Source organism: Sceloporus occidentalis, unplaced genomic scaffold (assembly GCF_023333645.1).
Source record: "Sceloporus occidentalis isolate IW3139 unplaced genomic scaffold, rSceOcc1.0.p SCAF_67, whole genome shotgun sequence".
Taxonomy (NCBI): domain Eukaryota; kingdom Metazoa; phylum Chordata; class Lepidosauria; order Squamata; family Phrynosomatidae; genus Sceloporus; species Sceloporus occidentalis.
The window spans coordinates 5,289,266-5,306,668 of NW_028317047.1; positions in this window are offsets into that span (position 1 = coordinate 5,289,266).

Genomic DNA, 17,403 nt, shown 5'->3' on the forward strand with positions numbered 1-17,403 from the left:
GTAAGAAGGGCGTATCTTTTGTCCCTGAAATATCTGGTACCTCAACAATAGATTCTGATGAGGAACTTGACGTAGGAGGAGTTGAGAGACAAAAGCTCAGAGACAGTGCAACAAAATTGACTTTAAAAATTAATGATCAATTAATAAAAATTGCCAAAGATATTCCTAAATATGACGATAAGATGGATGCATTCCATAATATTGATGTATTTGAAACAAATACAGACAAATTCCAATTAAATAACAATCAAAGAAACACCATTTTTAGGCTATGGATACCTTCACATATGTCCAAAAGGTTACAGGACACACCTACAGAGGATGCATTAGGTCAATTAGTGCATGCAAATGATATGGATAGATTGAAGCAATTAATTCTGTTTACAACTGGTGACTCATCTCCATCTCTTGACTTAATTGAATCTCTAAAAGTAAATCTGCAAGATGATCCCTTTGCATTTTTGTTGAAATTTGAGAAAGCCTATAGAATGGTAATGGGAGTTGATGATGGAGATGAACCACAGGCAATGATTATAGCATTTGTAAGGAAATTTAAATATCTAGATCCTGTATCAGTTCAGCTTGCCTCTGAAAAACCTAGTTTGCAAGAAGCAGCCATATTCATTGATCGTATTAGAAGAGCAATGAAAATGTCAACTGTAAAGGTAAAAGTATCTACAGTACAGGAACTAATTGACAAACGGCAAGAATTAACTCAGAATGACTGTCACAAGCCACAAACTAATCCTACTAATTTTGAACGATTTGATAATACTAACCAAAAGATATTCAGACCAAATGTTAGTTGTTATCATTGTGGTCAAAGAGGACATTTGAAGTGGCAGTGTAAACAATTTCTTAAAAATAGAAAATTTGTCCCTAGAACACAAAATTTTGGGAAAGAGAATGGGCTGGTGCCAACAGCCCCACCTACTGGTGAACAATTTAAGTCAACGTCCCCATACACTCCACTAATAAGACAGGTGCAAGAGCTCACAACAAATAGTACTGCTACTAATGTAACAGGAAAGAATGTCAGGGGGGGTCTGACGCCCTCTCAGTGACTAGATAAGAATCAATCACTCTGTAAGTTGACCTATGTAGCTCCAGTGTCAACTGACAACTGTGGCAGACCATATGTCAAGGGAAAATTACAGGGAAAAGAGATTACATTCCTAATTGATACAGGAGCTCAATTAAGTGTGACTAATCAAGCTTTACCTATAACATCTAACTCACCTGTTTGCACGATTGTAGGTTTTAGTGGTAAAGGTAATACTTCAGCAACTTTGGTTACTGGTGTTTTGTTTGAGATTCCTGGCTATTTGTGTACTGAAATTGATATCTGGCATTGTCCTAGCTCAGAAAATATCTTAGGGGCTGATGTAATGAGAGAACGAGGCTGGGTCATTGACTTAGGGAATCAAGTGATTTGGAGAAGTAATAACCTAAAAGGGCCTGTAGTAATTGATCCAAGTGACTACAGTGTAGTGGCCGTTATCAATTTAATTGAGGAGGTATCCCCAAATCATGTATGGCCACAAATGGATTGTAATGACTTGACTCTTGTAGAAATTGTACAGAAACATCCCTCGTTATGGGCTCAATCTAAGAATGAGGTAGGGACGATGAAAGATGTTGTTGTCAAAGTGGAAGGAACAGATCCCATAGCTCAGAAACAGTACCGATTGCCTCCAGATTCAATTGAGCCTTTGTCCAAAATTATTGAAGAACTACTTCAACAAGGCGTCATACGCAAATCGAATTCGGTGACAAACTATCCGTTATGGGCAGTTAAGAAACCAGATAATTCTTATAGAATGCTTCTAGATCTGCGTATGTTTAATAAATGTACCCTAAATGTGGCGCCAATTGTAGCAGATACCCCCGACATCATGTCTCGATTGAATGCTAAGGCGAAGTTTTTCTCGGTACTGGATATTAGTAATGGTTTTTTCAGTATTCAGATAGAGAGGAGTTGTCAATACAAATTTGCTTTTACTTTTCTGAATGAGCAATATGTATTTTGCAGATTACCACAAGGGGCGCACATGTCACCTAGTCTGTTTCATCAGGCATTGGCAAAAGTGTTATCAAAATTCTCAAGGCAAGATTGTATTCTACAGTATGTGGATGATATCTTGTTGGCAACAGAGAGTAGAGAGGAACACCTCACCTTGCTAGCAGAATTGTTTAATCTGTTGTACGAGTCAGGATTGAAATTAAATCCAAGGAAGGTCCAATTACTGAAACAAGAGGTTCAGTACTTGGGAGTTTTGATAAGTCCAGGCCAGAGACGTCCTTTGCAGGAAAGAGTAGCAACAGTAGCAGCTTTGCCTGTACCTACAACTTTCAAAGCTTTAAGACAATTCCTGGGACTTGTAAATTTTTCTAGAGACTTCATAGAGGGCTTTGCTGAAAAAGCTAAACCCTTATATGACTTACTAAAAAGTACTGATGATGACAATTTGTTTGGTCCATGGGGAGATGAGCAGCAGAAAGCGTTTGAACAACTAAAACTTGATTTACAGAGAGCACCAGCTTTGACAACTGTGTATCCATCTAAGCCTTTTGCTTTACAAGTTCATACCTCGGAGACGGCTGTCTCGGCAGTTTTACTGCAGCTACAGGGAAAGGAATGGAGAATAGTTGGCTATTTTTCCAAACTCCTTTCACCTGTGGAAAAAGGGTTTGAAACGTGTGCAAGACATCTGGTGGGTGTACACTTTGCAGTCAAGGCGACTGAACATATTGTTGGGTTTAACAAACTAATTCTGCAGACCCCTCACTCCACCTTGAAATTGCTTCTTGAAAAAAGTATCCCAGGAGTGTCACATCAAAGATTTGCACATTGGTTGTTGTCTTTATCTCCAAAACAGATTGAAGTGGATCATAAAGCTAAATATGTGCTCCCTCAACTAATGCAATATGAGGGTGAATCACATGAGTGTGTTGAGACATTTCAGGGGGATTTTCCATCTCTTTTTAGAAAAGAAGTAGAGGAAACTGATGAACCAGTATTTGTAGATGGTTCTAGATTTTGTTTGAAAGGACAATATTATACCGGATATGCCATTTGGTTTCCAAAGAAAGGCCGAGCTATTCAGCACAGACTACCAGGACATTTTTCTGCACAGAGAGCAGAAATTGAAGCTGTTAAAACAGTATTGGAAATTAATGAGAAAGAAAATAATGATCCTTTGGTAATCTATAGTGATAGTTCATATGTTGTACGTTCACTAACAGACTACTTACCTGTGTGGAAAAAACGAGGTTTTGTGGATTCATCTAACAAAATCTTAAGTCATGTTGATACATTGCAGACTATCTTTGAGCTAGCTTCTAAAAATCCTAACCGATATGCTATTGTCAAAGTACCTGGCCATAGCAGAGGAACTAGTGATTTAGCTTTGGGAAATGAGAAAGCAGATTCTCTAGCCAAGGAAGCAGCTTTGATAGGAGAGATAGTGATGGAACTAGAACCGTTGGAAGTACTACCAGTAAAGAGTAAGGAAGCAAATTTACCTTCATTTAGTGATGAACAGATGAAAGATCCGTTCATTGTGGAATGTAAGAATAAAATAACACCTCCTTTTGTTTGTGAAAATGGAGTGATTTGTTATGAAATGCAAGGTAATTTACTTCCAGTTGTGCCTAAACACTTGCAGACGGAATTCACCCGCTATAATCATGAAAGTTTAGGTCATGTGGGTCAGCAAAAGTTGCTGGAAATTCTCAAAGAGAAGTTTTATTGGGACAAAATGGAGGACTCTGTACAAAATGTTGTTCAGTCATGTCTCATTTGTGCTCAAGTAAACCCCAGGCCTAAAGGACAAAAGCCTCCACTTCTAAGAATTGCACCTGCAGACGGTCCATGGTCTACATTGCAGATTGACTACGTAGGTCCCCTACCTTCAGGTAAACAAGGTCTCAGGTACGCATTGGTTGTGGTAGATGTATTTTCTAAGTGGGTAGAACAGTTACCTGTCAGGAAAGATGATGCTTTGTCTACGGCAAAAGCATTGGTGAATCATGTTTTTTGTACTTGGGGAATCCCAAGGATGATTTCATCTGACAGGGGGAGCCATTTTACTGGCAAAGTCATGCAGGCTGTTTGCGCAATCCTGGGGGTACGTCAACAATTCCATGTTCCATACCATCCTCAGTCCGCAGGTATTGTAGAAAGAATGAACAGAACGATTAAGTCTAGAATTGCAAAAATTTTACTCGATAAAGGAAATACTTGGGTTGATGCAGTACCTCTGGTATTGATGAGTATTAGGGGAACAAGCTCCTCAACTACCCAGTATACACCTTTTGAATTAATGACAGGGAGGAAAATGCCATTGATCTTTCCTCATGAACCGTTTTTGTCTACTCCACAGAAAGATGCCATTGCAAGAACTAAGTGGTTACAGGTACTTCAGGATAATTTAAAAGCAATCCTTCCACATGCAGCGTCTAGAATGCAGCGTATGGTACCGCCTCACTCTTCTAAATTTGTGAAAGGAGCATCAGTAATGATTAAGACTTTTAGGAAGGTGGGACCGTGGGAAAGTAATTGGGAAGGACCGTTTGAAATAATCGACACTATGGGTCAAGTTATGATCCTTGTTCAAAGGACAGAAAAGACTGTGAAAAATACCCGTAGGCAGCAGAAGCTGTGGGTACATGTTGACCAGTGTAAATTATATGTTTCTAACTAAATTCTGTTCTTGCAGGAACACAGTTCTGCAAGAAAATGGAGGAACAAAACTGTTTACTATTGGACAAAGAACCTCCAAAGAAACAGCAATACAAGAAGCGTGACATCAAGATAGCGTGCTACATATTACTTCCATGGTTGTTGGTGCTGAGTTTTTTGATTGCTGTGTTGTTTGATCTATACCAGAAGCCAATTGGAATTGATGATCCGACAAAGGATTTACCACAGAAGATATTGTTATTGCATAAGATAAGAGAAGTTCGGGTGGATCAACTCCTGATATTGGACATTGATACATCAAGAGACATTGTTGGACAAATTAGATTCGTTATAATTTAAGACATACAGATTTTGTATTTGATGGGAAAATCTGGAACAATTAGATGTTTCAGCTTGTCTTCATTTTGTTTCTAAAGTAATATGTCTTCCAGGGCAAGAAAAGGTTGTCTATCATTCTTGTTTTCACAATCATTCATCATGTGAAGCCAGGATTGAAAGTGTTACATCTGTGCATGAATTAATGACTCAAGTAAAGATAGGGAAAGTTTGTTTTCAAGTAATGAAGGATGAGTCATTGGTCAGAGCATTCTTTTCAAATTGTATGCATAATGATACTCTTCACAGAGGATTATATTGCATAGAAGGTGATTTGAAAAAGTTGGAGATAGATGGGAAAAAGTTTAATGTCTCCACTATAGGTACAGAGCGTTTAAGAACACTACCTCAGCAATTTAATCTGACACAGATAGACCATTTTCCTTGGAAAACATGGACAGAGGAAATAAAGAAAGATAAGGGATTATTGGCCATATTAAAGCAACAATTGAAAGATGCAGAAATTGTTTTCCAACATAAACAAGGTGAATTAGAACAAATTCAACATCAATGGAATGATATGTCTGGAGTTAATTGGTGGTCAAATTTAAAAAAATCAGTAAATATGTGGTCACAATCTTCGGTAAAATCCGCAGCTGGTAATATATTGTCAAATCCGATTGTTATTATAGCTATACTTGTTTTATTATGTATTGTCTATCAAAGTTTTCTTATGTGTAGTGTATGTGTATGTGTAGTAAGATGTATAAACAAGTTAAGTATGAAGTAGATAAGGGAGATGGAATATTAAGGGAATTGATAAAAAGAGCACAATCCTCTCATTCCATAACAAATGTAGAGAAAAGGGTGTCTCATGCTAATGATTATCATATGGTCCCAAGTAAAGTGTGATGTGATGGTAGTATAAGTGTGATACGAATGTGATACGAATGGTGAGTAAATGTGTGTATTTGAAAATATATGATAAGGATATTATCCTATCATCAGGGGGAATTGTAAAAGATTCTAATAAACCTCAATTAAGAAATGGACCATATATAATTATTGGTATAGGCAATAGTTCAATGATAGGCTTCAAGGTTTCCTTGACCTTAAAATATGGAATGAAGGATTTGCTGAACAGGCATTCTATAGATAGGATAGTAACTTGCTAATGCAGGGTATAGTTGTAACTCTAAAAGGGCATTACAGTATGCGTACAGCCACCACCTAAAATAGGGTCTCGACGTGTAAAGATCTTAGTGAGCATGTTTACCCAATTAGGTGAAGACCAATAGACTGACAAGACTGACATCATTATTCAAACTGTGTATATAAGTTAAGGCCTTGGAGAAGCATAGGAGGAGAGGTAGAGGGGAGATGTACTTGCCATCCATGTACTCTTCACGTCCCAACACTCCCTCCCTCCATCCTCAGGAATGCATAGGACAGATGTCATGAACTAAAATTCCTCTCCAAGGTTTTGTAAGACTCGTTTTGTATTATTTTTGTTATCTACTTTTAATATTCTTCTTCTATTTTTGTTCGTATTAAATGTTTTACCTTTGTTTGCATCTAAGTGACTCTGCCTATTTTTGACGCACATATTTATGTGTTGTTCCTGATACGAAGTTTGTGTTTGGCCCTATATATTTTATTACAATATATAATCTTAAAAAAGAGTTCTTGAAGATTTATACAGTGAGTTGCTTTTTTAGTAAATTGCCATGTTTTATACCAAGAATCTAAGGGAATAGAAATTTCCAATTCTTTCTCCCATTGTTTGTGTGCCTTAGACTTATCAAGAGTCTTATTATCTTTAAAAAATTTCAAAATCTTAGACAGTGTTCCCTTAGAAATACACGAAGTAATAAATTTGAACCAAGGGTTATATTCAGGTGGTGGGTTTGATATTAAGAAATGTTTTAATCTGATATATTTAAAGATTTCTCTTGACGGTAATATATATCTATCAGTCATAAGAGAGAAAGAGGCCAGATTTCCCTCTAAATAAAGGTCCCCTATCTGCTCTATTCCTGAGATTTTCCAATTGTCCAGTACAAGATCAGGTATGTAAAATGATAGAACATCCAGGGGACAATTTTTTGTAAATGGAATCCCTTTTGCAAACCTTTTTTTGATTCTATAGAAAGAGGATAATATGTCTGCAATTATTAAGCTCGGAATTTTTTTCTTCTGAAATTGGGATTGAGGTAGCCAGAACAACAAGAAAGGGTCGAGATTTTTAAGATTATATTTCTCTATATTATACCAACCCAAAGAGCTTTTCTCTTTTATAGAGCCCCAGGCCATCATAAAAGCTACTTGAGAGGCTTCATATAGTTCCTTTATATCAGGATAACCTAAACCCCCAGATTCAATAGGTCTTTTAAGAAGCTCCGAGGGTAATCTTATTATTTTAGCTGCCCAAACAAATTGAGATAGTAAGTTTTCCCATTTTAAGATAACATCTTTCGAAACATAAAAAGGTATTAATCGAAAAAGATATAAAATTTTGGGAATTATGTAAGCTTTAAGAATATTAATACGACCCATCCAAGAGAATTCAAGTTTCATCCAATTTGCTAGAGAAGATTTTATTTCTAGAAAAAGTTTCTTATGATTTATATTGGCGATATCTTCTAGTATAGGTCCGATTATAATCCCCAAATAATCAATTTGATGTGTCTGATCATTATTTTGAATATGCCCATGAGCTATAGATATCTGAGACTCAGAGAGATAAAATGGAATCATCTGAGTCTGTGATAAATTAAGTTTGTAATTAGAATAGTATCCAAATTTTTCTATTCCTTTTAAAAAAGCAGGGATAGATAATAAGGGTGCAGATAATGTTAATAAAACATTGTCTGCATATAAGGTAATACTATATTCATGTTTATCAATATTTATTAGACTTGGGCACCAGGGGGCTCTTCGTGTTCGTCTTCGTGCTCGTCTTCGGGGAAAAAAAAATCTTCGTATTCCGCGAATATTCGCCCGTTCCTGTCTTCTCTTCGGGCGAATATTCGCGGACATTCTTCGTGCTCGTTTAATCTTCGTTTTCCTCCTGGTTGCCTAGCAGGGGTTAATACGGGGTTAATAACACATCACAGCAGCAGCAGCTGCCGTGAAGGTACGTGTGTGCAGCTCTATTGGTCGTTTCGGCAGGGGGCTGGTCTGGCATCAACGAGTGAATTGCAGAACTGCAGAATGCACTTCATTCGTTGATGGCAGGCGAGCCCCCTGCCGAAACGACCAATAGAGTTGCACACACATACCGAGGTGTACTGTCCATAGATGTTTAATAAAAGAATAGGGAATATTTTACATTTTTAAATTGATTTTGGACCACTTTACATGCCTAACATTTGCTACCTATTTACAATGGCATACTTTGCAACAACCCAACTTACTTATTGGACAGGACTGGAAAATAGCAGGACTGTCCACCAAAATCTTGGGTGTGTTGGCAGGTATGCTGATGGAAAAATGTTGGACAAGAACTAAAAAATAGCTTAGGGTTAATGTACGGTTATGTTTAAGATTAGTAGCAGTGCACTGGTTTGGTTAAAGATGGATTATGTCTAAATAATAATAATTTAATTTTAATGTTTTTTTTTTAAAAAAAATAGGGGTTTATTTAAATGTATTTTAAAGTTAGATTTATTATTTAGTACTTGATTATATTTATTAAATGTTTATAGTAGCGTTACCTACCGAGCTATAACTACCTATGTGTATTTGCATTTTGCATACCTAGTTTAGCTAAATTAGATGGGACAGGACTGGAAAAAAGCAGGACTGTCCCTGAAAAAGTTGGGTCTGTTGGCAGGTATGTGGATGGAAAAATGTTATAGGGTGAAGTGTGAGTTATAGTGTTAATGTAATGCTATTAGTGAGTGAAGGCCAGGGCAAATAACAAGGAAAAGGTCCTTGTGTTTTGTGCATTGTAAGTGTGTGTGTATGTGTGTTATGTGTGATGTCACTGTGTGTTATATGTGTTATATGTGTTATTGTGTGTGTTATGTTTGGTTGGTTGTGTATCAGAAGGAAAATAATGAAATGGAAAAGGAAATGGGAAAGGCAAATGAGTGGGCAATTGGCGACCCGCTCACCTGTTTCACCCCAGGGCAAAGCACCCAAACACTGTCAGTCTTAGACGTTTGGCAGCAGACTTCCAGAGCTCAGACACAAGGCCCTAGCGTAAGCTGGCCACTCCGGCGGAGGTAGCAGGCGTTGCCACACCGCAAACAGAGGCAGCCAGGGGGGAGAAACTGCCCTTACCATTAGGGACATTTTGGGCATGACTCTAGCCAGGAAGCGAACTGGCAGAGAAGAGATGCTGGCACCACCACCAGCAGCAGCATTGAAAAGGCGAATGAGTGGGCAATTGGTGACCCACTCACCTGTTTCACCCCAGGGCAAAGCACCCAAACACTGTCAGTCTTAGACGTTTGGCAGCAGACTTCCAGAGCTCAGACACAAGGCCCTAGCGTAAGCTGGCCACTCCGGCGGAGGTAGCAGGCGTTGCCACACCGCAGACAGAGGCAGCCAGGGGGGAGAAACTGCCCTTACAATTAGGGACATTTTGGGCATGACTCTAGCCAGGAAGCGAACTGGCAGAGAAGAGATGCTGGCACCACCACCACCACCACCACCACCAGCAGCATTGAAAAATTGGAAAGGCGAATGAGAGGGCAATTGGCGACCCGCTCACCTGTTTCACCCCAGGGCAAAGCACCCAAACACTGTCAGTCTTAGACGTTTGGCAGCAGACTTCCAGAGCTCAGACACAAGGCCCTAGCGTAAGCTGGCCACTCCGGCGGAGGTAGCAGGCGTTGCCACACCGCAAACAGAGGCAGCCAGGGGGGAGAAACTGCCCTTACCATTAGGGACATTTTGGGCATGACTCTAGCCAGGAAGCGAACTGGCAGAGAAGAGATGCTGGCACCACCACCACCAGCAGCATTGAAAAGGCGAATGAGTGGGCAATTGGCGACCCACTCACCTGTTTCACCCCAGGGCAAAGCACCCAAACACTGTCAGTCTTAGACGTTTGGCAGCAGACTTCCAGAGCTCAGACACAAGGCCCTAGCGTAAGCTGGCCACTCCGGCGGAGGTAGCAGGCGTTGCCACACCGCAGACAGAGGCAGCCAGGGGGGAGAAACTGCCCTTACAATTAGGGACATTTTGGGCATGACTCTAGCCAGGAAGCGAACTGGCAGAGAAGAGATGCTGGCACCACCACCACCACCACCACCACCACCACCAGCAGCATTGAAAAATTGGAAAGGCGAATGAGAGGGCAATTGGCGACCCGCTCACCTGTTTCACCCCAGGGCAAAGCACCCAAACACTGTCAGTCTTAGACGTTTGGCAGCAGACTTCCAGAGCTCAGACACAAGGCCCTAGCGTAAGCTGGCCACTCCGGCGGAGGTAGCAGGCGTTGCCACACCGCAGACAGAGGCAGCCAGGGAGGAGAAACTGCCCTTACAATTAGGGACATTTTGGGCATGACTCTAGCCAGGAAGCGAACTGGCAGAGAAGAGATGCTGGCACCACCACCACCACCACCACCACCACCACCACCAGCAGCATTGAAAAATTGGAAAGGCGAATGAGAGGGCAATTGGCGACCCGCTCACCTGTTTCACCCCAGGGCAAAGCACCCAAACACTGTCAGTCTTAGACGTTTGGCAGCAGACTTCCAGAGCTCAGACACAAGGCCCTAGCGTAAGCTGGCCACTCCGGCGGAGGTAGCAGGCGTTGCCACACCGCAAACAGACGCAGCCAGAGGGGAGAAACTGCCCTTACCACTAGGGACATTTTGGGCATGACTCTAGCCAGGAAGCGAACTGGCAGAGAAGAGATGCTGGCACCACCACCACCACCACCACCACCAGCAGCATTGAAAAATTGGAAAGGCGAATGAGAGGGCAATTGGCGACCCGCTCACCTGTTTCACCCCAGGGCAAAGCACCCAAACACTGTCAGTCTTAGACGTTTGGCAGCAGACTTCCAGAGCTCAGACACAAGGCCCTAGCGTAAGCTGGCCACTCCGGCGGAGGTAGCAGGCGTTGCCACACCGCAAACAGAGGCAGCCAGGGGGGAGAAACTGCCCTTACCATTAGGGACATTTTGGGCATGACTCTAGCCAGGAAGCGAACTGGCAGAGAAGAGATGCTGGCACCACCACCAGCAGCAGCATTGAAAAAGCGAATGAGTGGGCAATTGGCGACCCACTCACCTGTTTCACCCCAGGGCAAAGCACCCAAACACTGTCAGTCTTAGACGTTTGGCAGCAGACTTCCAGAGCTCAGACACAAGGCCCTAGCGTAAGCTGGCCACTCCGGCGGAGGTAGCAGGCGTTGCCACACCGCAGACAGAGGCAGCCAGGGGGGAGAAACTGCCCTTACAATTAGGGACATTTTGGGCATGACTCTAGCCAGGAAGCGAACTGGCAGAGAAGAGATGCTGGCACCACCACCACCACCACCACCACCACCACCAGCAGCATTGAAAAATTGGAAAGGCGAATGAGAGGGCAATTGGCGACCCGCTCACCTGTTTCACCCCAGGGCAAAGCACCCAAACACTGTCAGTCTTAGACGTTTGGCAGCAGACTTCCAGAGCTCAGACACAAGGCCCTAGCGTAAGCTGGCCACTCCGGCGGAGGTAGCAGGCGTTGCCACACCGCAGACAGAGGCAGCCAGGGAGGAGAAACTGCCCTTACAATTAGGGACATTTTGGGCATGACTCTAGCCAGGAAGCGAACTGGCAGAGAAGAGATGCTGGCACCACCACCACCACCACCACCACCACCACCACCAGCAGCATTGAAAAATTGGAAAGGCGAATGAGAGGGCAATTGGCGACCCGCTCACCTGTTTCACCCCAGGGCAAAGCACCCAAACACTGTCAGTCTTAGACGTTTGGCAGCAGACTTCCAGAGCTCAGACACAAGGCCCTAGCGTAAGCTGGCCACTCCGGCGGAGGTAGCAGGCGTTGCCACACCGCAAACAGACGCAGCCAGAGGGGAGAAACTGCCCTTACCACTAGGGACATTTTGGGCATGACTCTAGCCAGGAAGCGAACTGGCAGAGAAGAGATGCTGGCACCACCACCACCACCAGCAGCAGCATTGAAAAATGGGAAAGGCGAATGAGTGGGCAATTGGCGACCCACTCACCTGTTCCACCCCAGGGCAAAGCACCCAAACACTGTCAGTCTTAAACGTTTGGCAGCAGACTTCCAGAGCTCAGACACAAGGCCCTAGCGTAAGCTGGCCACTCCGGCGGAGGTAGCAGGCGTTGCCACACCGCAGACAGAGGCAGCCAGGGGGGAGAAACTGCCCTTACCATTAGGGACATTTGATTCATGACACTAGCCAGGAAGCGAACTGGCATCGAAGAGACACTGGCACCACCACCAGCAGCAGCAGCAGCAGAATTGGGAAAGGCGAATGAGTGGGCAATTGGCGACCCACTCACCTGTTTCACCCCAGAGCAAAGCATCCAAACACTGTCAGTCCTTGGCGTTTGGGAGCGGACTTCCAGAGCTCAGACACAAGGCCCTAGCGTAAGCTGGCTACATTGGCGGAGGTAGCAGGCGTTGCCACACCGCAGCAAGTGCAACCAGGGGGGAGAAACTGCCCTTACCATAAGGGACATTTGAGGCATGACACTAGCCAGGAAGCGAACTGGCAGAGAAGAGACACTGGCACCACCACCAGCAGCAGCAGCATTGGAAAAGGCGAATGAGTGGGCAATTGACGACCCGCTCACCTGTTTCACCCCAGGGCAAAGCATCCAAGCACTGTCAGTCCTTGGCGTTTGGGAGCAGACCTACAGAACTCAGACACAAGGCCCTAGCGTAAGCTGGCTACACCGGCGGAGGTAGCAGGCGTTGCCACACCGCAGCAAGTGCAACCAGGGGGGAGAAACTACCCTTACCATCAGGGACATTCGAGGCATGACACTAGCCAGGAAGCGAACTGGCATTGAAGAGAGACACTGGCACCACCACCAGCAGCAGCAGAATTGGGAAATTCGAATGAGTGGGCAATTGACGACCCGCTCACCTGTTTCACCCCAGGGCAAAGCATCCAAGCACTGTCAGTCCTTGGCGTTTGGGAGCAGACCTACAGAACTCAGACACAAGGCCCTAGCATAAGCTAGCTACACCGGCGGAGGTAGCAGGCGTTGCCACACCGCAGCAAGTGCAACCAGGGGGGAGAAACTACCCTTTCCATTAGGGACATCTGAGGCATGATTTCAGCCAGGAAGCGAACTGGCAAAAGATACTGGCACCACCACCAGCAGCAGCGTTGGAAACGGAAAAAGGTGAATGAGTGGGCAATTGACGACCCACTCACCTGTTTCACCCCAGGGCAAAGCATCCAAAGACTGTCAGTCCTAGGCGTTTGGGAGCGGACTTACAGAGCTCAGACACTAGGCCCTAGCGTAAATTGGCTACACCAGCGGAGGTAGCAGGCATTGCCACACCGCAGCAAGTGCAACCAGGGGGAGAAACTACCTTAAACATTAGAGAGAAAAAATTTAACTTTCCAAGCTAAGAGCTGGGTAACCCAATTTGGGCAGATTGAATTTAAGAAAGGCAATCTGCTCCATCAGATGAGGTGCCATGCGTGAGCGCTGTGGACTCAGTATGTTTCCAGTCATAGAAAACACGCGCTCACTTTGAACAGTGGTTGGCGGACATGATAGAAGCTGCTGCGCAACCCATGAGAGTGCAGGCCACACACTCTTCTTTTCATCCCAGTAGCTAAGAGGATCAACATTAGGAGCAGAAGGAACTTCACAGAGGTAAAGTTTGACCATTTCAGCAGCACTACTCTCCTTTCTGCTGCTAGCTCTGTCAGATGGTCCAACTATACTGCCAAGTGCCTCTTTCCAAAACGCAGCTGCTCCACTCAGCTGTGTTGTGCTGCTTGTGGCACTGCTGCTGATGCTGCTGCTAGGGGTAGCAGACCACATCATCTCTTCCTCCTCCTGCACCTCACCCTCCTCGGACAGCATTCCCATTTTACGCTGCCAGTCACGCACCTTGTTGACCAATTGCTCCCGGTAGCTACTGAGAACATTGAATTTCAAAGCTAGCTTTCCCTTAATTCTTGGATCACAAAGGCACGCTAGCATCATTTCGGGACTCTCTTCCATTCGCTTGCGAAGGTGTACTTTTAGCAGATCCTTCAGCTTCCTGACTATGGCTGCTACGTCAGGATGTAGAGTGCCACCTTGAACAGCCTCACGGTTTCCAAGGAACACATCCATCTTGCTGCCTAGATGGGAGAACACTGGGATTACCTGGGCCAGACTGGCAGTGTTTGAGCTTAAATTTTCTGTGGCATCCCTGAATGGTTTAAGGACTGCCACTAGCTGGGCGATCACTGTCCAATCCTCCCTATTCAATGGAGAGGTAATCCCAATATTGTGCTCTGAGGCAAGATTATGGATTGCCCTCTGCTGCTCCAAAATCCTCTCTAGCATGTCTAACGTGGAGTTCCACCGTGTACTGACATCCTGACGTAGGCAGTGTACGGGAAGACCTGACCTCTCTTGCTCTTCCCTCAAAAGTTGGCTAGCCTTAACACTATGGTGAAAGTGCCCAGCGATCTTTCTGCAGCGGGACAGAACTACTGCTGCCACATTAGTTCCTTCTGACATTGCTGCCTTCACTACAAGATGGATGATGTGGGCTGCACAGCGCACACCAACAATATGACCATCTCGCAGCGCTTTCACCATATTGGCACCTCCGTCAGTTACCACAAAACCAACTTCAACATTGGTGCCCGCCTCTGCTCCCACCCAAAGGCTAAACATTTTCCTAATCGCATGCAGAATATTTTGGGAAGTGTGCTTTTCATCCATCACTTCTGCATGGAGAAGGAATGATCGGTAGCCTGCTGCAGCAACTTCCTTAGACACACCGGGCTGCCACCAGTGTGCTGTCAAAGAAAGAAAGGCATGCTGGGCGCTAGGTGCACTCCACAAATCTGTAGTGAAATGAACAGACTGACCAGCAGCCTTGGAAAGCTCCTCTTTCACTGCTGCAACACAGGACCGATACAGCGAGGGGACAATGTTCCTGCTGAAAGTGGAACGTGACGGAACTGTGTATTGTGGAGCCACAGCCGCCATCAATTGTTTGAAAGGCTCCCCTTCAATCATGGAGAAGGATGCCCCTCCAACAGCAATGAACTGACCAATAAGTCGCGTTACTTTATTGGCCTGCTGTTTGGGCATCGTTCTCTTGGAGTGGAATGCCCCAAATTCTTCCAGGGTGGGCTGGGCATGCAGTGCTCCAACCTGCCTTGGTCTCTGGCTGCCAGCACTAGTTGCTGCTGCTGCTGCTGCTGCTGCTATTGGCTCAGAAGAAGAAGCTGTTGGGGTTTTTCCACGGCCACCAGCTATGCTGCCTGCACTAAGTTTTACCTCTGCATCTTTCCCCAATAGCACAGCGTTGTGTTGAGTGCTGAGGTGATGCTTCATGCTAGCACTGGTAAAATGGCCAGACACTTTCCCTCTGCTTATTAGCTTCCCACAATGTTTGCACTTTCCATAGCGCCCTTCTTCAACATTTTCAAAGTGCTCCCAAATTGGGGCGCGCATAGCCTTGGAGTGTGCCTTGGGTGCTGCTCTTACTGCTCGGGGTGGATGAACAGAGGCAGAACTAGTGGTGGTGGGACTGGTGGTAACAGTACTGGCCATAGTGGGACTGCTAATTGCTTTAGATTTGCTAGGTTTTGCTGCTGCTGCTGGTGGTGGTGATGGTGATGATCGTAGCGGAGAAGGTGGAGGCTCAGGGGAAAATTGTGCACTAGTCATTTGGACACTGCTCCCTGAGGAATCTGATTCCTGACCACTCATCTCCTCTACTTCCTCTGGCTCATAGTCTAGCTCTTCATTAGCCAGATCGAATGGAATTCCTGCTAGGCTGGAGCTAAGACTGATATCGTCGTGAGACTCGTGACTAGTAGTAGTGCGAGCAGGAAGAATAGACTCTGCACTTGGCCTCTCAGTCTCAGGCTCCTCTGCTACCTCGCTAGGTGGAGTTCCACTATGTATAGCCCTCTCTCTAACTGTCTTTACAAAAATTTTGTAAGGACTTGGTGGCTTGCTAGAGGTACTAGGAGGACATGGCGTGGCGGTACCAGTGGGAACAGTAGGCGCAGCACTAGTGGTGGTAGAGGCGGGGGTGGTGGTGGTGGTGGTTTTCCCTACAAAGGAATGAGATCGCTTTGGTTTGGGACCCCTCTGAGTCTTGCTGCTAATTTGGCTCTGCTTGGTACCTTGCATGCTGCTGGTGGATGGGGAAGATGCTGCTTGGGGCAAAAGGCACTTCTTTTTAGTCACTGGGCTGGTACTACTTGTGCTACCCTTTAACTTTGAACGTGCTTCTGGTGCTTTAGGCTTTCCGTAAAAAACCATAGAGCTTGTGGGCCTAGCCGCACTACTACTGCCTGCTTTTGGTGCCTTTCCTTTACTTGATGATCCTTCAAGCAATGCTTCCCCAAATGATAAGCGAGAGCTTGGCCTACTTGGCCGACTAGACTGACGCAAAGGCTGCATCTTAGAGCTGGTGGTGGTGCTGGTGGTGGTGCTGGTGGTGGTGGTGGTAGATGGAGCTTGTCCCTCCTTAGTCCCAAAAGGAGGATCCATTTCAAATTTTGTGTTGTGTGTGTAGTGTAGTGTAGTGTAGTGTAGTGTTTAAAAAACTATAAAAAAATAAATAAAAAAATAAAAATAAAAAAAAGGAAAAACGAATTAAAGACAAAAAAATTAGAGGAAGTTCTCTTCAGTGCTACTGCTTAAAAAGTAAAACTATGCACTACTGCACTGTGCTGTGTGCAATCTGCCAAAATCCTAAAGTTATTGAAATTATTAACTCAAGATTAACTATTTAATAACTAGCAGTATTTTATTTAAATTAATATTTTATTTAGCCTACCACTATGCTAGCCTAAAGCTATATTTCCTTACTATAAGTCTACCTCTAGGCAGACGCTCTCAAACCCACTAAGCTAAAGTGAGGTTAAATCAGATTCAGTATATGATTTATTAATTAATATTAAGTTATATAATATTAATAGATTAGAACTAATTTACTTATATATTATGTATTATAGATAGAAGAATATAGATTATGAATTAGAATTTAGAATTAGAATTACTTATATTATAGATTATGAATTAGAATATTATTATTTATAATATATTATAGATTAAGATTAAAGAAGATTAGAATTATTTTAGTACTACAGCTAGTAGCTTGAAGCTTTGCTTAGTACAGCTCGTCACAGTCAATTTTTCTTGAAAAGAATTAGAAATAAAATAAAATGTCATAGCAAAACGGTT